Below are 16,768 nucleotides of genomic sequence, written 5' to 3'. Positions count from 1 at the left end.
TTTTGGAGATTTTAGTATTTTGTGTTTCTTTTTTGTTAGTCTTGTTTAAAGGTAATTCATGAAAATATATTCCCCCATCTGTTTGAATGTTGCCAAAACTTTGCTTCATTCATAAGTCTTTCAAAGGGTCTAGCAATTTTTCTTGTTGTTTTTTTTTTTTTTAATCCGTCCGTTTGTCCGTCGTTCCATCCTTCTTTCTAAGCATTCATATTTCAAGCAAGCACGAGTTTTCTTCATTCATAAGTTATTCCGAACAAGGGTTTCCCCTTGATCCTTTCCTATCTTACATGTTTTACTTAAGATTGTCTGTGTGCTGGTGTTTTATTCTATTTCAAGGCAGAAAACTTTCCTGCACTAGTTTAAAACCTTTGAAATGCCGGCCATCTAGGCAACCAGCATCTGCTATGGGGCCAAGTGGAAAAGCAACAGTTTACCTATCTCCAACATAAAGAGCAAAGCGTCTACGAAAAGTTCAACATAAAAATGACAAGGATCTTTGGTGCTACAACTAGAAGACATGTCTTTGAATATTCAAAGAACGCTCCTTCAGCAATGCCAAAGCAACGCAAGATGTGCATTTTTCACCCAGTCATCTTAGACTTTGGAGTATGAGTCCGCATGTGTGTGTGCGTGTGTGTTTAGCTAGCAAAGTTTTAGAAAATGTGTTTATTTAGGCCATGATAGCAAACAAAACTAAATACTTTTATTTATTTATTTACACACAACGATGAGGTCTCAACAACAATTTAAAAAATCATTTGTTAGCCAATGACAGTAGGCCTAACTAAAAAGAAAGAAAGGCAAACTGATGACAAACAACTGAGAAGGCCAAATGATGAACAAACAACCGATGGACGGACGGACGGACGGACACACGTTATACCAAGACGGCCGGATATTTGTATACATAGTCCATATGCCTATAGGCCATAGGCCTATAGACTATGTTATGTCCAACACTATGATATAATACTGTTACATTTCCCTAGCGGAAGTGAGCGGAAAAGGTACGGAAGTCGGAAGCTTACTGTCCTGTCACTTTGCTAGTTTCGTTTTTTTTTTGTTTCTATTGTATGCAATTGTTTCTGTGTGTGTCACTCCATGGAAATGTGGTGCACAATACCATGGGTGAGCATTTGCTATTTGTTTGCCAAGAAGAATAAGATATGGTCATTGCTACGCTTATTGTCAGCTTTTGACGAATTATTAATTATCTTCAACTGGAAAAAATTGAGTTTCCTACTCCCCCAATGGCGAGTAAACAGCATCATTCTGAGACTTAATTACACTTGTCAAATAAAATGGCAACACGAAAATTTGGATCATCATCTCTCCCTCTACATAATTTCCTACTGCCAATGGCCATAGCTTTATTCTTTTTTTCTCTCTCTCTCTCTTTCTTTCTCTCGCACTCTCAACTACATGACAGTATAAACAAAAGTATGCCTTCATTAGTCAAACTGTAGCCTAAAATTATGCAACGTAATTTATTCTTTGTTGTTTTTTTTTTTTGGTAGTGGTGTGTTTCGTAGTTCCTTTTATAAGTGGGCATAATAATGAATTGTTTCGGGACAATTTGTTTGCCTGGATAGCTGTTTAATTGCCAACTCATTTCTAAATACCATCAACCACCATCCATGGCTGTTGTTACCAACTACCATTAGGTCCTAACTAATTTTCCACTTCCACTGGCCTTATAGGCATTAGCTGAAAAACAAAAATACCTCCCAACAAAAATACACTGAAGTCATAATAATTTCCCTTCCTATTATAATTTATTTCAAATGACTTACTTTCTGTGGCAAGGTAAATATGTGGGTGCGTGTGTGTGAGTAGGGAATCTGTGTATGGGGCAAGTAAAGTTCAAAAGAACTTAATAAGAGTTCATCAAGTAGTCCTAATGCTTGTATTTCTTAGAAAATAAAATCCAAAATTTAATTTTATTTCACAATTTTTAATTTATTATATTCTAAACGACTTTTATTGTATTCGACATGTATTTCGAATTTTTGTTGGTAAAAAAATTGTTGGTAAAAATGAGTTTGAGATTTGTAGTTTTTTAGCTCAATATTTCTTCTTTGCTTTGAAAGAGAAAATAAGGAAAATTATAAATCAACTGTTGAGTGAACACGACTAGGATTATATTGTCATGCTAATTATTTGGGGAAATAATTTTTAGCACAACAGATTTTATCTTATTTATATGCAATATTTTATTTCGATAGAAAATTTGTGCAAAATTTTATTCCTATAAAAAAATTTTGCAAAATTTTATTTCTATAGAAAATTTTATTTCGATAAAAAATTTTGTTAAAATTTTATTTTTATAGAAAATTTGTGCAAAATTTTATTTCTATAGAAAATTTTGTCAAAATTTTATTTCTATAGAAAATTTTGTCAAAATTTTATTTCTATAGAAAATTTTGTCAAAATTTTATTTCTATGGAAAATGTCAAAATTTTATTTCTATAAAATTTTTTTTTAAAATTTTATTTCTACAAAAAATTTGGTCAAAATTTTATTTTTATAGAAAATTTTTTCAATATTTTTTTTCTATAGAAAATTTTGTCAAAATTTTATTTCCATAGAAAAATGTTATCAGGATTTTATTTCTATAGAAAATTTTGTCAAAATTTTATTTCTACAAAAAATTTTGTCAAAATTTTATTTCTATAGAAAATTTTGTCAACATTTTTTTTCCATAGAAAATTTTGTCAACATTTTTTTCCATAGAAAATTTTGTCAAAATTTCATTTCCATAGAAAAATGTTGTCAAAATTTGTTTTTCTATAGATAATTTTTTCAACATTTTTCCCATAGAAAATTTTGTCAACATTTTTTTCCATAGAAAATTTTGTCAAAATTTTATTTCCATAGAAAAAATTTGTCAAGATTTTTTTTCTATAGAGAATTTTGTCAAAATTTAATTTATATAGAAAATTTAGTCAAAATTTTATTTCTATAGAAAATTTAGTCAACATTTTATTTCTAATGAAAATTTTGTCAAAATTTTATTTCTGTAGAAAATTTTGTCAAAATTTTATTTCCATAGAAAATTTTTCAAAATTTTATTTCTACAAAAAATTTTGTCAACATTTTTTTTCCATAGAAAATTTTGTCAACATTTTTTTCCCTAGAAAATGTTGTCAAAATTTTATTTCCATAGAAAAAATTTCTATCTCTATAGAAAATTTTGTCAAAATTTTATTTCTATAGAAAATTTTGTCAATATTTTATTTCTATAGCAAATGTTGTCAACATTTTATTTCTATAGAAAATTTTATTCCTAGGGAAAAATTTTAAAATTTGATTTCTATAGAAAATTTGTGAAAATTTTTATTTTTATAGAAAATTTTGTCAAAATTTTATTTCTATAGAAAATTTTTGGTCAAAATTTTATTTCTATAGAAAATTTTGTCAAAATTTTATTTCAAAATTTTATTACTATAGAAAATTTTGTCAAAATTTAATTTCCATAGAAAAATGTCAAGATTTTATTTTGATAGAAAATTTTGTCAAAATTTTATTTCTATAGAAAATTTTATTTCTAAAGAAAATTTTTGCAAAATTTTATTTCGATAGACAATTTTGTTAAAATTTTATATTTATAGAAAATTTCGTCAAAATTTTATTTCTACAGAAAATTTTGTCAAAATTTTATTTCTATAAAACATGTTGTCAAAATTTTATTTCTATAGAAAATTTTGTCAAAATTTTATTTCTACAAAAATTTGTGTCAAAATTTTATTTCTACAAAAAATTTTCTCAAAATTTTATTTCTATAGTAAATTTTGTCAAAATTTTATTTCTATAGAAAATGTTGTCAACATTTTATTTCTATAGAAAATTTTATTTCTATAGAAAATTTTGTCAAAATTTTTTCCCGATAGAAAATGTTGTCAATATTTTATTACTTTAGAAAATTTTCTTACAATTTTATTTCTACGGAAAAAGTTTAAAATTTTATTTCTATAGAAAATTTTGTCAAAATTTATTTCTACAAAAAATTTTGTCAAAATTTTATTTCTACAAAAAATTTGTCAAAATATTATTTCTATAGAAAATTTTGGCAAAATTTTATTTCTATAGAAAATTTTTCAAAATTTTATTACTATAGAAAATTTTTGTCAAAATTTTATTTCTATAGAAAATTTTGTCAATATTTTATTTCTATCAAAAATGTTGTCAACATTTTATTTCTATAGAAAATTTTGTCAAAATTTAATTTCTATAGAAAATTTCGTCACAATTTTTTTCTATAGAAAATGTTGTCAATATTTTATTTCTATAAAAAATTTTGTCAACATTTTAATTCTATAGAAAATTTTGTCAAAATTTTATTTCTATAGAAAATGTGGTCAAAATTTGATTTCTATAGGAAATTTGGTCAAAATTTGATATCTATAGAAACTTTTGTCAAAATTTTATTTCTATAGAAAATTTTGTCAAAATTTTATTTCTTTAGAAAATTTTGTCAACATTTTATTTCTATAGAAAATGTTAAAATTTTATTTCTATAGAAAGTTTTGTCAACATTTTTTCTCCATAGAAAATGTTGTCAATATTTTATTTCTATAGAAAATTTTGTTAAAATTTTATTTCTACAGAAAATGTTGTCAAATTTTTATTTCTTTTTTTATTTTATTTCTATAGAAAATTTTGTCAAAATTTTATTACTGCAGAAAATTTTGTCAAAATTTTATTTCTATAGGAAATTTTGTCAAAATTTAATTTCTATAAAAAATTTCGTCACGATTTTTTTTTTCTATAGAAATGTTGTCAACATTTTATTTCTACATAAAATTTTGTCAAAAGTTTTTCTCCATAGAAAATTTTGTCAAAATTTTTTCTCCATAGAAAATTTTGTCAAAACTTTATTTCTACAGAAATTTGGCAAAATTGTATTTTTATAGAAAATTTTGTCAAAATTTTATTTCTATAGAAAATTTTGTCTGAATTTTATTTCTATAGAAAATTTTGTCAAAATTTAATTTTTATAAAAAATTTCGTCACGATTTTTTTCTATAGAAATGTTGTCAACATTTTATTTCTACAGAAAATTTTGTCAAAAGTTTTTCTCCCTAGAAAATTTTGTCAACATTTTTTCTCCATAGAAAATTTTGTCAAAATTTTATTTCTACAGAAAATTGGCAAAATTGTATTTCTATAGAAAATTTTGTCAAAATTTTATTTCTATAGAAAGTTTTGTCAGAATTTTATTTCTATAGAAAATTTTGTCAAAATATTATTTCTATAGAAAATTTTGTCAAAATTTTATTTCTATAGAAAATTTTGTCTAAATTTTATTACTATAGGGAATTTTGTCAAAATTTAATTTCTATAGAAAATTTTGTCAAAATTTAATTTCTATAGAAAATTTCGTCACGTTTTTGTTTCTATAGAAAATTTTGTCAAAGTTTGTTTGGTTCAATATGCAAATAAAAGTATCCATATTTACCTTTCGTTGGTGATTTTCAACTTCATTTGGGAGGATTTTTTCATGCAAATATCAAATTCTTTAATTTAAGTTTGGTTCATCCTATCGAATGATTAATTTTAATTCATGAATATCGGACGTATGAACAATATTGTTCTACATCAATTATGCGCCTAGTAATCTAGGTTCCATAGGTGGGTATATTTATTTTTCACTCATCATACGCTCCCTATCGCAAAATAAAATCTAATCGTAGGAAATATTCTCTCATTTTTTTTTAATGGTTACTTACTGTAGCAACTTTGGATTACAGGCACATCAATTTAGACCTGGAATATAATATAAAAGATTTTTGTTATAAGTGATATCACACTCAAATGGAATTTAATATATAATCTTGAAATTTCATTAATTTAAATATATTATTTCATCAACAAATTAATATGCATTAGAAAACAAACGTTAAGGATATATTATTATTTATTCCTGAATCTATCCACTTTAATTTTGGTATAAAATCATTTTGCGAAATTTCACCCATATTGTTTTGGTTTTAAAATCATGGTCTTTTGATTTTACTCTATGGAAAGCCATTTCTTAAAATCATGGATTATTTTTCTATTGTTCATAGGGGAATATTTGACTTCCGTTTTTCCATTGTTACATTATCATTACCCAAGCCATTTATTTTCATTGTTTGCCTTTTAAAGTAGAAATAAATCTTGCAAAACAAAGAAAAACTACCAAAAATTCTGTTATGTTACTTTGGTTTTTATTTGGTAAAATATTAGATTTTGTTTTCATTCACTTAGTCCGATGGATGGCTAAAATGATTTTTTTCTTTGTGATTATGTTGGCTTTTTTTCGTATTTTCCGCGTATATTTCCTGTGGTTATGAGGGGGAGATTTTTCTGTGTTCCATCCATGGGTAGTTTTTTTTTATAATAAAAAAAAACACATAGAAGGATTGTGGTTGTAAGAAGGTATTACAACTCTCAGTACATACCAGAAAAAAATATATTTATAGTAGCATTTTGTATAGTGAAAGATTTAGAAGGCGATATTATAAGCTAAAAGTGAATGGGGGATTTTTTTAAATATGGATATTCTCCCTCACGAAAGCCAGCAAAAAATTTAAAAAATAAACGAAATTTAAATAAGAAAAGTTACTCGAAAATATTTTTGAAATTTCCAATTGTAGTCCTTAGTAGTGTTTATTGTTAACAATTTTAAAACTCAATTATTTTAAAGAAAAATTTTTGCTACAATGTCTGACTTTTTCGAAAACTTATTATTTTACATTAAAATTCTTTCATTTCAGCTTGGTTCACCTTATCGAATGATTGATTTAAATTCATGCATATCGGGCGTATGAACAATATTTCTGTATATCAACAGACGTATACGCCTAATAGTCCAGGTTCCAGAGGTGGGTAATTTTTTTTTATTTACATAGTGGTTGTAAGAAGGTAGAACATACCAAAATATATTTATAATAGAAGATGCTATAGTTAAAAATGTAAAATATGAATGATTTATACCGCAAAGGCAAACATAATGGAAATAAGAATAACGGATAAGGTCTACAGGCAAACCATGCTGGTGTTGTGACTTCTTTAGCTCTGATTTGAGCTAAAACATCCCTGACTTTCCGGAGATATCACCCCACCCTATTGAACTCCTAGTTTTACTCTTCGTCCATTGAATTTTTTGTATCTAAACTCCAAATGTATCAGGTGCTTGTTAAAGTCATAAATATACTGCCAGTGGTATTGCAAAGGTCAGTTTAGTATTTATTAAGTATTAATCGGAGTATAAACCATCGGGTACTAAAATTTTTTCTATCAGCTTTTTTCTTGACTAATAACAAGATATTGAGAAACCAGCCCTAACTCATTGTCTCTGCTGATAGATGTGTATCGGAGTTCTTAGCGAAATGATTCGGTTGACCTTTCCCAGGCAAGGTTGTCACTTGAGCCAAAAACAATTTACCAAAATTTGGAGAATATTTTACCAAAACACTACCCAACAAAGAAATCTTATTTGGCAAAATTTTATTTTTATTTCTAAAGAAGATTATGTCTAAATTTTATTTCTATAGAAAATTTTGTCAACATTTTAGTTCTTTAGAAAAATTTGTCAAAACTTTAGTTCTATAGAAATTTTTTGCAAAATTTTATTTCTATAGAAAATTTTTGCAAAATTTTATTTTATATAGAAAACTTTTGCTAAATTTTATTTCAATAGAAAATTTTAGCAAAATTTATTTCTATGGAAAATTTTGTGAAAATTTTATTTCTATAGATTTTTTTTTTCAAAATTTTATTTCTTTAGAAAATTTTGTCAAAATTTTATTTCTATAGAAAATTTTTGCAAAATTTTATTTCTATAGAAAATTTTTGCAAAATTTTATTTCTATAGAAAATTTTTGCAAAATTTTATTTCTATAGAAAATTTTTGCAAAATTATATTTCTATAGAAAATTTTGTCAAAAATATATTTTCATAGAAAATTTTGTAATAAAATTTATTTCTAAAAAAAATTGTGAAGTACCCCTCAGTGGAAGAGGAATATTTTGCAAAATCTACCAAAACATCAAGAATTCTACCAATCTACCAGACAGTAAAAAATCTACCATTTTTCGTAGAATACTACCGGCTGTGGCAACTGTGATCCCAGGTTATTGATAGGCTCTGTGCCAAAAGGAAATTGCTGTGAATTGGCTGGGGCTGGTTTGAAGTGCCATATAAAATTAGAGTTTTCGATAAATATTAGATTAATAAATTGGCTGACCTTGGCCTACAGCGCAAAAGAAATTCCACACATTCGGATGTACGAAATTTGAAGTAGATCGATTGATAAACATGTCAATTATAACCAGATCGGTGATAAATATATATGACAGCGAATCGATTTTTTCAAAATCAATCAAGCGATTGTCTATGAGCCAAAGTAAGAACCTATGCCAAATTTGAGGACGATTGGATTTATGGTAAACTTCGAGCTATACTTTGCGCAATGATTTAGCGCCAATATATTTTAGTTCATTTTTGAATGGAAATCTCAAATACAAAATCTTAAATACGATTCAGTCATATTTTCTCAAGAGGTAGTTCATTTTTCCCATAAAACGTAGATCTCAAGCTCGAAAAAATATAGAACTTTCATTTGAAAAATAAAAATCGAAAAATCACAAAAACACATAAAATAAAAATTTAAAATAATAAAAAAAAATCTATAGAAATAAAAGTTTTTATTTTCTCTGGGATGAATAAACAAATTTCTGCCTTTTTCAGGATTTCATTCAACCCTAAATTATATCCCTACAACATGAAATTCTGTCCGCCACATTTTTATAGTTATTCTACTTTTTAAAATCTAAGATAATAACCATCCCTCTTAGAGAAACAAAAAATAAAACGAAAAATCATTCCTTTCCCCCCATCAACTTGATTTTGATTTTTCTATACATTCCTCTTTATTTCCTATTATGTTGTTTGTTTTCCAAAATTATTTTTCATCAATTATTTGCTTTACTTTCGTGTATAACCCCTGTGCTAGTCTAAAACTATTTGTCTTATTTTTAAACCATTTTATCTATTGATGATGCTCCAAACCTAATGCCTGGTTTTATGCCAACCTCTCTTTTTTCATCTCTTACCATTTCATCGTTTACCATTTAATCTTTGCCTTGTGTACTTTTGTTACTGACTCTTTGTTTCGATTGTACGAAATAAAAACGATTGAATACAAATAGTTACATTGCCCCTAGTCGTTATCTGAGTAGAGAGAGAGGGTATAGATGGTTGCCTGATTATGGCGCCATAAAAAAATAAGAGAGTAGTGGGAGAGCTACAAAGCCTTCCTGTGTGAGACTGTTGAAGGTCTATTTATCTTGTTTCTCATACTCACTTAGTTATATGGAGATGTAAGTCTGTGTGTTGTTTGCCAATGTGTATGTGTTTGATGTAATTTTCGTAAGTCAGTAACATAATCTGGGGATTTTCATGTAACCCGTATTTCATGTTGACTGAAGTATAACTTAAGACCATCATATGCTGCTGGGATTAGTACGTTTTTTTTTTTTTTTGGTTGCCTCATACATTCTTTATAGGTTCTTTTATTGCTTTCTCACTCACTCTCTCAGCCTATATCAATGTTAATGGATTTATGTGAATGTAGGGTACAGGAGCCGTTTTGTTTTTTTTTTGTTGAGATGGGAGAGAGTTAGATATGCTAAGATGTGTGTAATATTTTGTTTATTACATATTTATATGTATATATATGTGTAAGTAGTGTTATGTGTCTCTTTATTTTTTAGACTCTCTTACTTTAGTAGCTTCAGTATTTAATGTTAGCATTAAATAAAGGTTAGCAACAAATTGCACATATTAAATGCAATTGCCGGAATTAATTAAATTTGCCATCAAAATATATACAGCACCACTAAATAAAAAAAAAACAAATGTCGAAAAAAAAACAGGCGAAAACACATTTCAACGCTTTGCAACAGCAAAAAATAACTCAGCACTTAAAGTGAAAATGTAAGTTTTATGCAAATGAATTACCCAGTACTTTTGGATCAAAAATGTATCCTAGGACCAAGAAGGCAAAACTCAACATCGTTGTTCCAACTATGAATATAGTCTGATGGTGTGTTGTAGTACTATGGTTTAGTTGCACTCGTAATAGACATTGTGAATATGGTGTAGGGAAGAAGGCAGTGAAGATTGTTGTTGGGAATATTTTTATAAAGTACTCTAAAACTTGAATGGATTTACATTAGACTAGAATACCAGAGTAAACCCCAGCTCAAATGTTTATGAAATATGCAAACTACGAAGAGAAAATATGACAATTTAAATACGGCAACTAAGTTAAGGCATTGCGGTAAGTCTAGTGTTCTGCACACACACACACAGTGGAATACAAACGGATTTCATTTAAAATAAAATACAATGATTTCTGGGGTAAGAACATTTTTGTATTTACATAAATTCTCTATAAAAACTAAATAATTTACTTAAATATAGCAGCTATTATGGACTCTAAATGAAAGCTTGATTAGAGTAAAACTTTAATATATTATCCAGTAATCGGAGATGTGGTATACTAGTGGTGAAAGATCATTAAATTGGAAGAACACTACAGATATTTCTCATATATGGGAGCTATACGATAAACGTTTTGAAAAAGAAACGATTCTGTTCTCGGTTGTTGTAAAAGTTTATTGTGATTTCATCCATTTTTGTGTCATTGGCTTAAGTACTTCAGCTTGTATCCAGATTAAGGAACTCTGCGACTAACGTGGGATGTGTCCAGAGTGACACTTGGCCAGTAGCACTGAAAAAAATATATAGTCCCAAGTCCAAAGATTTCATTTCCTTACAATGCTATTTTTGCTTAGCATAGAAGACGCATTTCTCTTACCAAAAAAGAAGTGAACTACCTCATGTGCAAATCGAACAAAATTGTGTTCCGTTTTTTAAAATGAACTTAAAGTAAAGAAGAAATCATTGGCGCCACTCAGTACAGAGTAAAGCAGCTCTGAGAATCACTTCAACATACGCATAAAGGGTGATACGGTCAAAATTTGGTCAAGGGAAAACGCGTGTAAATCGGTGAAATCGTTTATTTAAAAAATCAAATTAAATTTCTTTTTCAAGTTCAATTAGTATAAAATTCAGGAAAAATATTCAGTTAGGCTTTCGCTTTTCCAAATCCGAATTGCCGGGCCTCACGCTTGACACCTGCCATCAGATTTTGTACAGCCACCTTGTCCACCTTCTTCGCCGCAGAAAGCCAGTTTGCCTTGAACTGCTGCTCGTTCTTAGCAGTTTTTTGGTCTTCTTTAGGTTCCGCTTGACAATAGCCCAGTATTTCTCAATTGGGCGGAGCTCTGGCGTGTTGCCCTTGTCCTTGGGAACCACCTGCACGTTGTTGGCGGCGTACCACTCCATGGCTTTTTTACCGTAATGGCAAGATGCCAAATCCGGCCAAAACAGTACGGAACAACCGTGTTTCTTCAGGAAAGGCAGCAGACGTTTATTCAAACACTCTTTCACGTAAATTTCTTGGTTGACAGTCCCGGAAGCTATGAAAATGCTGCTTTTCAAGCCACAGGTACAGATGGCTTGCCAAACCAGATATTTCTTTGCGAACTTTGACAGTTTTATGTGCTTGAAAATATCTGCTACCTTTCCCCTTCCTTTTGCCGAATAAAACTCCTGTCCCGGAAGCTGCTTGTATTCGGCTTTGACGTAGGTTTCGTCGTCCATTACCACGCAGTCAAACTTCGTCAGCATCGTCGTGTACAGCCTCCGGGATCGCGCTTTGGCCGTCGCATTTTGTTTATCATCGCGATTTGGAGTCACTACCTTCTTGTAAGTCGATAGTCCGGCTCGTTTTTTGGCTCGATGCACGGTTGTAGACGATACACCCAGCTTATTTGCGGCATCTCGGAGAGAGAGGTTAGGGTTTCGCTTGAAACTACCGGCAACTCTCTTTGTCGTCTCAGCGGCTTCCGGTTTTAGATTTCCCCCCGATCCAGACTTCCTGGCTGTCGACAAACGTTCCCCAAACACTTTAATTACATTTGTAACGGTTGATTTGGCAACTTTTAGCGATTTTGCCAGCTTTGCGTGCGAGTAGCTCGGATTTTCGCGATGCGCGAGCAAAATTTTGATACGCTGCTCTTCTTGCTTGGACGGCATTTTGACAACTGAAGAGTGAATTCCAAAATCAAAATAGGAGCAACATTCTACACACACACACCTTCAAAATGAGGGGTGTTCAGGTTTTTTAAATGCAAAATTGAAAGAAATACGTCAAGTTTATATTGACCAAATTTTGAGCGTATCACCCTTTAGTATTAGGGAAAGCCGCGTTAATTACAGAAACGATCCCAATGGACCTCCAGGTGATTGGCGAAGGTTTTCGAGACCAAATAGCAAGGCATGACAAACTTGATACCGAACATCCAAAAACAGACCAGAGATAAATGGCAGGAACAATGGAGGAATGAGACAAAGGGAAGATGGACTGGACCGACTTATAACAGACATAGAATTATAACGAGAGGGAGAAGATATGGGGAAGAGGCGTATTACAATACTCAGATGCTCACTGGCCAAGGCTGCTTTCGAAAGTAACTGCAGCATATGGGGAATTGTAGCTCAGAAAACTGTTTTTAGAAAGAAGAAGATGTCAAGGACGATGCCGAGTATACATTCTTTAGAACGCCGTAGAGCGTAGAGTACAAAATCAGAGGAACTGAGAGGCTACAAGGCGTTTTGTAGAAAACGTTCTCTGCAAGAAAAATCTTGACATGGACACAACGGCATGATACATGTAAGCATTAGGCTGGACGCCGACTATAAGGAGACATCACGTGGAGCCCACCTCGAAGTAATGTGAGGTAGGAAGAGGGATGGGTACTTAGCCGATATAATAAATTGTGATGGAGTTCGGCACACGGGTGGACACACTGTCAGGTGCATAAGGCATTTTCGAGTCCTTAGTGTACAAAACAAAAAATTCTTCTGCTTTAGCTTGAATTGAACTTATTAGTATAGTCATTGAAATTTATACCCAAATTTTTGAGACATACTACAAATAAAGAAAAATTCTTTGGCAACAAAGCATCAGTCTAACAACGGACTTTTATCTGAGTATACAAAGCTTTTTACTAAAGTCAGTAAAGTTTTCATTGAAGACGTTTTCTACTTAGAGTTGGGCGTTTCCACTTGGAGAAATGCTTATCTTACATACAACAAAATTCCGTTGAACCGAGAATAACTTGGCTTTAATAAATCTGAGTCACTTCTTACGTATTACAGAAATCGTTGTTAAATTCAATAATTTTTTGCAATTTAGTTATAAAGAAATGCACGCTAAAGAATAGACGTCTGGCAAAAATTTTATCCGAATTACGTTGTTTACAAGAAACTTGCCATAAATTCTACCTATCCTAACCTAGGATAGGTATAAAATATATTCCTTCCTTTGCACTGTTTGCAGACATCACATAATGTCGATCTGTAGTATCCTCTATTTGTGGAGATAGTTACCAGAATTCCCATGGCCACTAGGCACCTGGTATAGATAGAAATTCACTTCACCATGAGTTCTATTTATACGGATCAATATGTACGAAATATGTTGGTAAGTCTATATATCTTTCTGAACAATGTCTCATATGCTTATGCCATTTATTCAGAAATCATTTGCATGCTTCCCCTTTCATGCGTCTTTTCTCTACGGCTGGTTGAGTAATAGTTTTCAGCACGACACCAATATCAGCAAAATTAAGTCAAAGTCATCGATTTATTTTTCGAGGCAATAATTAGTTACGATTTCGATCAGTTCGGCAGAGTTCATAACTGTTTCCTTTATCAACATATTTATCGGAAACCATCATTTTCAAGCCTTAACTTAAGGTATAACAAACAAAAAAATCTCATTTCATTGTTATTTCAAGGTTTTCCTTTCTGGCCTTTCCATTTTCGAAAGTTCTTATTTTTCATCATCATCATCATAAAAAAAGCAAACTTAAATGGGCTGAACGCTTCCTCCCAGATTTAAAAAGCCAGCGATCATTCACCTGTATTCTCCTAGAAACACCCACAATAGAAATTTCCTATGGAGAGTGTATATCTTAACTGCAGTTATTCACACAATAAAGTCAAACGGAACTTTTATCTATCTATCCATCCATCCATCCTTTTATTATTCAGCACTTTCTGCTGTTACAAGAGATCTAGAGCCAAGTTAAACTGTCAGCATGCAAAAATAAGGAAAATACTGTCAAGAAAAGCTGAAAAAAGATACTACTCTTTGATGTTATGCATTGCATACCACCGTTAAAAAGAGTGAATGAGATAGAGATTGTGAGAGGTAGGCGAAGACAAAAACAAACCACCTCCTCCGAATACAAGGCTAAATAAGCATAATGGTCTCTGCAGCAATTCCCCGTTATTACAGAATCCTTCGTTTGCCTTTCAATAATCTCTTATGCCATTGAGAATACAACAACTACAAGAAAAACTACTACGCCACTGCTATGGCAACAAATGACAAGAATTATGCTATTTTAATATTATACTCGACTGCTATGTTTATGCTTGAGAGTATGTAAAAGTGAGTCGCATGGTTAGTATATGTGAATAATTGTGTATGCGTGCGTGTGTGTGTTGTCTATACTTATGCGTAGTCGTTAGTTTACATTAAGGAAGAGAGCAACAGTCATTTATGTTTGCTTTTTTTTGAGTACTAATAATTGCTATAGTTTTTCTTGGTGATACAACACCAACAACTATCCTTATGCTCTTGGACTTGCTTGCTCGCTACCCCTTTACCACTCTCACTAGCTTTCTCAGCTACACACATTATCACTTGTAGTTCTCTATTGAAATGCGAGTGGCAGTGTTGGCAGAGGATGGAAAAAACTACACAACATCAGTGAAAATGTCTATTTTAACTTAATGTTAATGGCTTCTATTGTAATTTATATGGCATCCACGCTTGAGATATGACTTACTTTCCGCAGCACCTCATTTTTACACTCATTCAGGGCCATTTGAATCTTTAACTTAAGTACTTGGCAAAGAGACGACATGGCGAGAGATAACCTAAAGCTATCTACAATGGAAAAATATTAAATTGTTTACTTGCTTACATGATAGTTTCTTCATAAAGCAGTTTATTGGAAAATCCTACATAAAGGAAAATGAAACTAAAAGGACATCCATGCTTTCTTTTGAAAATGTGTGAGTGTAAAAACAAGTAAAGGAAAGTTTAGTAATGAAAAATTGACTATATTGTTTCCCAAAACCATCTCGATGGATATATTTTAAATCTGAATATAAAATAAAAAACACGATCGAGGACACGAAATTATTCAATTGTGCTGTACTAAAAAGTTTCAAATAGACTCCTATTCTTTGTACTCACATTGTAGAATATCCGGAGATTTATTAATGGGGGTGATTCATCTAAATGATAATAAGTCGATGTAAAAGGCTACAAAAATGTGATTTTATACCACCTTTAATTGATATAAATAAGCCTCAAAGATTATGGGATTTAAAGTCGCTACTAGGCCGTGCAAATACACGCACAGAAAAACCATGTTTGGACATGGTTGCTGCATCCATTTAATGCTTATCTAGAGCATGTAATTGCCGCGAAAACCATGTATTTTGTCTTTGTAAAAATAGTTTTCGAGCGGAGAAAAATGTATGGTGGCAATAAGCATTTGAATGGTTCTCAAATATCGCAAACATGTTCTATTATTTAAATGATAGAATTTGAGACCATTAAATGGTCGGGAAAATCATGTACCTGATCATTCATTTTTTTTTACTTTTTTACAAGGAAAAAAGTATTTTTATAGGTTAAGTATAGACATGTCTAGAACCATTACATGGCCATAAAGACCATTTACATTTTTTCCGTGACCATTTAGTTTTTTAACTTTTTTGCAGCGAAAAGAATTTTATTGTTTCTTGGAATGGACGGAGAATACGGATTTACTGTGTTTTGTGTTAATTTATTTATTCAGAAGTGTCACGTGGTTTTATGTGAACACAAAAAAGGAAAGTGTAATTGAAAAATGTACCTGTTTTTTGTTCTGCATTTTGCTATATGGATCATTTATTTTTATTTGCAGTTACATGATGTCTGCGTTTGTACATTTGATGGGCACGATGTAAATATGAAATAATTACTTATTGTTGAAATTGAAATAAAATTGAGTGTGTAAAAATATATGATGTTTGCTTGAACGGCATTATAAATACAAATAAACAATTAATTAGTTTATAAATAAATAAAAACAAACAAATAAAGTTAATTTTGTGTTTTCTTTTCTCAAGTGGCGTCCTTTTTTCGACGATGAAAAAAGTTTTTTCATAAAGATCAAAACATTTTAGGTTGTGACCATGTTCTTTTAACTAGGCGAAAAACATTTTTAATGAATACCATAACATTTTAAATCGTGACCATTGTCTTTTCATTCAAACAAAATTCTTTTTATCAATATAATGACATTTTAATGAGGACAATTATATTTTTCTTAGAACCATGTTCACTGAGCCAACATGGTTGCAGTTTAAAATGTTACATGGTCTCCGCAAAAATAGCTCCTATCATATTATTTTGCTCTTCGAATATGATTGTAACAATCATGTTTCTTCTCTGCGTGTAGATTACATCACAGCAAAACAAAAAAAAATTAAAATATTCTTTTTGGATCTGGAAGTGCAAAATTTGCGCAGAAATAATTGAAATTGGCTTGTCATAGGATGGAAGTCGTCTTTTTAAGCATCCCCT

General features: G+C 30.3%; 1 protein-coding gene across 1 annotated transcript in view; it reads right to left on the bottom strand.

The window, feature by feature from the left end:
• Ca-alpha1T (Ca[2+]-channel protein alpha[[1]] subunit T) overlaps nucleotides 1-16,768 on the bottom strand; it is a 235,031-nt gene that overhangs the window by 143,474 nt on the left and 74,789 nt on the right. The window contains exon 3 of the mRNA XM_075302215.1: nucleotides 5,730-5,766. The gene's annotated coding sequence lies outside the window, so the exon portion shown is untranslated. The remainder of the gene's footprint in view (nucleotides 1-5,729; nucleotides 5,767-16,768) is intronic.

This window comes from Haematobia irritans, chromosome 3 (genome assembly GCF_050003625.1).
Source record: "Haematobia irritans isolate KBUSLIRL chromosome 3, ASM5000362v1, whole genome shotgun sequence".
Taxonomy (NCBI): Eukaryota; Metazoa; Arthropoda; class Insecta; order Diptera; family Muscidae; genus Haematobia; species Haematobia irritans.
The sequence above is the reverse complement of the archived record's forward strand: the minus strand, read 5'-3'. Positions and strand labels throughout refer to the sequence as shown.